Source organism: Sturnira hondurensis, unplaced genomic scaffold (assembly GCF_014824575.4).
Source record: "Sturnira hondurensis isolate 20B ecotype Veracruz unplaced genomic scaffold, ASM1482457v3 Scaffold0000880, whole genome shotgun sequence".
Classification (NCBI taxonomy): domain Eukaryota; kingdom Metazoa; phylum Chordata; class Mammalia; order Chiroptera; family Phyllostomidae; genus Sturnira; species Sturnira hondurensis.
This window is the reverse complement of record NW_028073511.1, coordinates 21211994-21219012: the sequence shown is the minus strand read 5'-3', so window position 1 is coordinate 21219012 and position 7019 is coordinate 21211994. Positions and strand designations below refer to the sequence as shown.

At 38.4% G+C, this 7019-nt stretch overlaps 1 pseudogene; it reads right to left on the bottom strand.

The window, feature by feature from the left end:
• Positions 1-4079: 4079 nt before the first annotated feature.
• On the bottom strand, positions 4080-5984 carry LOC118994182 (GPN-loop GTPase 1-like; annotated as a pseudogene).
• Positions 5985-7019: the final 1035 nt, after the last annotated feature.

Below are 7019 nucleotides of genomic sequence, written 5' to 3'. Positions count from 1 at the left end.
TCTTGGCTCTGAATTCTTCATGAGCCAGAACTCAAGTACAGAGGTTGCAGAACTGAGATCCGGTCTGACTCCCCCGGTCTAACACCTGTTGCTGTTTTCGCCTCCACCAACAAAAGCACTAACTTCAGTGCTTCAGGTCCTTCAGAACCAAGTGATATTCAGTCTCCATTTCTGCACTGTCCTTGTCCATCCTTATCATGGAAAATCATCAGTGCTTTGCAAAATATCTGTACCCTATTCATACACAGTCAAAGGGAAAAAAATGCCATCATGATATTTGTGAAAATGCAACATGACTTTCAAATCTGTGTGTTAACAAGATGCAGTGACTACCTAAGGAACGTGTCTCAGGTGTCCGTTTCTTCTTCTTACATTTTAGGGGCAGGATCTCTGCCTCTCTGTGCAGGCCCTGGAGCGTGTTTACCATCTCTAACATCTCTATCTCTGCCTCTTTATTCCAATCATTGTTTGTGGCAGGGTTGGCAGATAATTTTTCCTCTACCCTTCTAAGTTCTTGATCAGTGCCCCAGAACAAAAAATAGATTAACAAGAGAAAAACAGAAGTATGTTAACATATATTATATATATTTCATGTACGCATGAAGGAAACCTAGGAAAATAAGTAGCTCTCAGTGATGTGGCTTAGAATTCAGGCTTACACATCATCTTCAGCTAATTCAAAGAAAGAGGAGTATAAAGGAGGTGAGTTATGGGAAGGTGACTAGGAAAAAGTATGGCACACAAGACTATGGTTCCTCTTTGTGTATACTTAAGTAGCTTGCGATGTAAAAGGGAATGCAACCGATGTAGTAACAGAAAAGATGAAGCCATGTTTGGCAAATTACGCTTTTAAAACAGACATTTCTTTTTCAGCCCATTCTTCTACATTTTTCATGGCCACCCTGAAGGCAAGGTGTAAAGAAGGAAAAGAGATGTAGCAGTAGGTCAGATAAGGATTGAGAGATTAGAGATGGGGAATAGACCAGGGAAAATAATATTTAATGTAATGGGGATTATGACCTTTTGTCCAGAAAGGTGTAAAGAAAGGAACTAGAGCCCCAAAGCATCCTAAACCTCCTGCAACCCCAGGGACCCACTCCCGTTGGCAGAACTTCCTCTTTGCCAGTCACTACCAGTGACTAGACTCTGAAAATCTGAGCTTGACTATAGGTGGACTCTTCAACTCTCTCCAGTTCCCACAAATGAGAGGTACAAAAACGGACGAAATAGTCACTGAGACAGTTCAGCTCACCTTTATATCCTATTTGTAAAGCTTCCCATCCCTTCTTCCTTCAAGACTGAATAAGAAATAACCTTTTCCCGAAAGTTTTCCATCACGAGTCACACCCCACTCTAATCCCTCCTCCCTTCCACTCATGCATTTCATTTTTACTAGATAATTGAAAATGTGTTAATATAAAATCATAATAACAGAGGGCACTTAGAGTGGAGTTTATATTCCCTTCAGGTAATCTTCCTTTAAGCAAGACAAGAGTCAGGACTAGAGTCAGGAAGCTTGTCAAATGTCACAATTAAAGGCAAGTTTAAGCCACCTGAATTTCATTCTTGGCTCTTTTTACTATATCACACTGTTTGAGTCCTTTATTTCTTCATAAAAATGAGGTGTTATATTATGAAGACTTGAAAAGAATGTTTTTAGTCATTTATAAAGCTTCTTATATTTAAAAGACCTCACACTTCATTAGGTATAAAATTTCACATCTAGTGTAAAATTCCATGTTTCAAGTGTAAAAATAATTTCAAATTTTTGAAAATCCTAACATATACAAAGCCAAAAATTCAAATAATACTATTTCCTCCAAAATTCTAGCAGGGTGAAATATTTATGATGTATACTCTCCCCAATCTGGAAAATTCTAAACTTAAATATTTCTCACCTTGAATGCACATAAGAACTCAATTATTGGTGGTTTAGTAACAACAATAGCAATAAGTATAAAAATGTACAGAGTCCTTTTATTTTTTCTGTGTGCTGCTGGACACCATGCTAGTCAGAGCAGAGAAAGTGAAAAAGAATGAAAGAGAGAGAAGAAAAGAAGAAAGATAAATCCAATCTGGGAATTTAGAGAGGGGCTTTCTGAAGTGTTTGTCCAAGGAAAGAGCAAAAAAAGTAGGAAGGGCATTTTAGGCCATGTACTTCTAGCTTTCATCAGACTAGAAAAATGTGTTGTATGCATGAAGCCCTAAGCAATTTAAAGTTCCTGGAATATAAAATGTAATATAAAGAACAGTGGAAAAGAGGTTGGAGATACAGATACAGGCAATTTCATAGAGGGCCTTTGCTTAATGTAAGAGTATTACCTGGAATTGATGTCTAATAATTTGATCTGTAATCACATCTTCGTTACCTTATAATTACTATAAAGTAGATCTGTTTATATTTCCCCAGACTTCCATAACCACTGTTACGTTTTTATTTTAAAATAAAGTACTTTTATTTTTAGAATGTTTGAGCTGGAGAATAGGAACCAGGTGGTCCAAGGTAGGGAGGGTACTTTGATAAAGCAGGTCAGGTGAAGATTGATACGTGAGATTCACCTGGGCTGGAATGGTCATAGGCTATTTGAGTTAGAGCAGCAGTTTACCAATTTTCAACCTTTTTCATCTCATGACACACATAAACTAATTACTAAAATTCTTTAGCACACCAAAAAGTATATATTTTTTGCTGACCTGAGCAAAAAAATACTGTAATTTTGATTCATTCACACTGGGCAACTATTGTTGTGTTGGCTGTTGTCAGTCTAAGAGAAAAGAGGTCAGTGCCCCTGACTAAATAGTCAGGTATTGCACGTTTTAAAACTTCTTGCCGAGGTTCAATTCCCAGTCTGGGGAACATGCCTGGGTTGCAGGCCAGTTCCCTGCAGGCCAACTCCCAGCAGGGGACGCACGAAAGGCAGCCATACATTGATGTTTCTCTCCCTCTCTCCTTCCCCTCTAAAGATAAATAAATAAATAAAATCTAAAAAAAAAAAAGACAAAAAAACTTCTTGCAACACACTGGTGGAAAATCGCTGAGTTAGAGCAGTGGTTCAAAGACACTGCGGGGCCCAGTTTCTGATTCAGGTCTCCAGTGTCCCGTTTCTAACAGTGTCCCGGGTGATTTTTATGCTTCTAGTTCAGAGACCACAGGATACAGATTAGGCAGGGGTAAAACTCCTCATGAGGAATGGGCTGTGTTTTAAGGTACTGTGAAGAACAGAGGCAGGGTAAACCCTCACGATGACTGTTACATAAGGAATGTACACCTGACCAAGTCCATGGCCTTTGAATAAATCAGCAAGGATAATTGGCATTAAATTCAAAGTACAATACAAATAGGGCCTGGCTCTGTACCTGGTTACTAGAATGTGTACAGGGGAAACCTCCTTGCTGAGCCAGGTTTGGACATGTGGCTTTAAAACTCTCTGAAGAATAGAAGTGGATCTGTTTGCAATTATATAATTTTCTTAATTATGACAGGGAGGGTTACAACAAAGTTAAAATCAAAAGCTCTTTATTCTAATCACCATCAAAACAGGATTCTTATTCATTAATGATATGTTTTTCCCACTTACTTCAGCAAACCTGGTGTACTATCATGAGCTACCGAGCATGAGGCACATTTCATACCAACAGTGACTGGTTGCCAAGGAGACTCCACTGCCACTCTGCACAAGCTCATGTTTCCCCTCTCGCTTTCTGCTAAAAGGAGGGGGAACTCCTGGGTCAAGTGCAACACACTAGGAAAATAGAGAATAGAGGCTAGACCCAGCCTGTATAAATAGACCCAGCCTAATAATAGAAAATTCATTCAGCAGCAGCAAAGGCACTTGAATTCAAATGATAAAGACATGAAATTTTATGCTTCAACCAATATCAGTATCCAAGAACATTCAGAATATCTTTTCTCATAAAAATTCAAGAAAAGGCTAAGGGGAATTTGTATCTGCCTCTCAGGTCCAACTGTTTTCTATCCCTGGCTTTATCAGAGTCATATTTCCCTAACAAGAGAAATTTTGCTATTTGGAACAAAATTGTTCTTTGTATAACCCCAATCAGAGATGAGGATGGTTCCTTCACCGAGTTTCAAACTTTTGGACTTGTAGAAACCATTTGTTGTTTCTTTTACAGTACTTTGCCATTGATTCTTGCCTAAAATTCTGGATACTGGCTCTTCATGACTTTCCTCTCTGTGCTCAGTATTATCTGTGCCACTGTCTGCTTCCTCATCCTCTTCATTTAAGGTTTCCTAAGTCAAGATCAAGTCAGAAGGGTCCCAAAAAAGGAGATAAGCTGTCTGTAGCAGTTCCTGTGTCCAAGGTTACAGAGCTTCTGTCTTTCTGAAGGCATTCTAGTTGTTCTTTTTTTAATATTGAGTATTTTATTTACATTTTAATAAGTTTTTTTTCAATTACAGTTGACATGCAGTATTATACTAGTGTACACCTAGTGTACATTTTAGGTGTACATTTCAGTGATCAGACACCACATAACCCATCAAGTGATCATCCCAATAAATCTCACACCCACCTGAAACCATACCTAGCTACCAGAATTCCAATGAGTATATTTCCTATGCTACAATCCACGCCCCCATGACTATTTCATAACCACCAAGTTGTACTTCTTAACCCATTCACCTTTTTCACCCATATTCCCAACCCCCCTCCCATCTGACAGCCATCAGAACAGATTCCGTATCTATTGAGTCTGTTTCTGTTCTGCTTGTTAATTTATTGTATTTTTCAAATTCAACTGTTGATAGATATGTGTTCATTGTTATTTTATTATTCATATTTTTAATGTACTATTTTCCTTTTTAAAAAACTCTTTAACATTTTATGTAATACTGGTTTGATGGTGTTGAACTCCTTTGGCTTTTTTTCTTCTGGGAAGCCCTTTATTTGTCCTTTGATTCTAAATGGTAGAGTAATTTTGGTTGTAGGTTCTTGTTTTTCATCACTTTGAATATTTCGTACCACTCCCCTCTGGCCTGAGAAGTTTCTGTTGAGAAATCCGCTGACAGTATTATGGGAGCAGTAACTAACTTCTTTTCTCTTGCTATATTTAATATGCTTTCTTTGTCTTTAAACTTATGCATTGTAATTATAATGTGTGTTGGTGCGGGCCTCTTTGGGTTCACTTTGTTTGGGACTCACTGTGTTTCCTGGACTTGTATGTCTAGTTTTTCACCTGGTTATCTGATGCTGGCTTTGTGCCTGGCCAGTGATTTCTTCATACAGTCGTATTCAGGACAAAACTCCCTTTCATATTCTTCCACAGCACTGGTGACTTTCACAAAGTGTTTATCTAAGTCTGTACCCAGAACAACAGACCCAGTTACCACCCTGAGTGAGCTATAAAACTAATCTAACAACAAGCGCATTGAATAAGCCAGGTTACTGACATATGTAGTCTCTTGATTCTAAGCATCTTGGAAAACCTCAAAATCTCGCATCCATTCCACTGCAGAGCTGTGATCTGTGATATCAGTTTCATTCATGGAGCTTAGATTTGTACGAGATGTAAGGCCTCAGTGATGATTGTTACAGAAACATACCAGGTGAATACTTTAATCTGCTCAGGTGTGTCCATCAAGACATTTAGACATATTTGGGGACTTCTCAATAAACTTTGTCACCTGATTTAATCTGGCAGCAAAGAGATTAAGTGAGGTCACTATGCCAACATTGGGCCCAAGTCCATAGCTATACACTTAGTTGAGGATTTAAATTGTTTCTAGATGAATTCAGATGATAAAAATTCATAGCGATATTGGTAGCAAAGGGAATTTCATGCACAGAGTACTCTGATTTTCTGATTGGCCACATAAGGTGGAGAGCCTTGGTTATGCAGGCATCTATGAGCCTCTGAACAAAGGTGGTTTTTTCAGATGCCAACATTTCCAACACCAACAGGCGCACTGGGGGCCAAAGACCACCAGAAGCCTGGGGCTCAGCGGCCACCACTGTCACTTTCATAAGAAGTCAAAGTGAGCATGTATGAGACATGGAGTAACCTTAAGTATTATTTCAAAGAGAATGTTGTTCAAATTCATTCATTAAATGTTTTTTTTTAAATGGAAGACTTACTCCGAAGATATGAAAATATGAGGGAACATTCCTAAAGCAGAGTTTATTATTTCTATAGCTCTGAAATGGAGAAATGAATTTCAACTTAGTAAAAGTAGTGGTGCATATTATTGTCACTAACAAAGGAATGGTAGTAAAGCCTTGTTTTATTTAGTTGCCTTTTAATAAACACGTCATAGCCAAAGCATCTGAGAAATAAAGGCATCCCAGAAACTATGGGGCAGTCGTGCTCTGCATCCCCTTCCTGGCCTGATGCCTGTTTTCAGTCTTTGTAAAGTGTAGGTAGATCAACAACACCCAAATCCAGCGGCTCTGCAACCAGCACCCGACCTGGACTCATCGTAATTTCTTTTCACTCAAGCAGGATGTCTCCTTTAAAATTCTGTATTTAACACACACAATCTCAAACCATATAATGGGTTCACATTTTTTGGCTCTCCGGAGAAGCAGACCCTCATTGTGGCATGCTGAAATAACTAAATACATTTTCCTTCAAAGAGCCAAATTTTTCTAGGCTCCTGGGTTTATTCCAGTCAGCATCCATCAGTTTTTGAGTACTGGTGTGTGTTTAGGGCTGTACGGAGCCTGGTGGGAAACACTAACGAAAGAGCAAAAACCAGCACTTGCTCTCACCAAGTTTAGGATCAAGTTTAGGAAAACAAGACTAACATATATGCAACAACTGGGAAACAATTTGAGACAGTATATAATTAAGTGCTGAATGTAATATTGACTGTGAGTGCACAATACTTCACTAATTACCTATTGCTTTAAGGAATTAATACTTAACTTCGGGGCTTTCAATCACAATTTCTCTATAAGCATTAATTCTTGTAACCAAGCAATTCAATTCATTTCAAATAGTTACAAACATACCCTAGTTTTAGCAAATTATCGGCATTGTTCTCAGAAATGTTTTTTTCA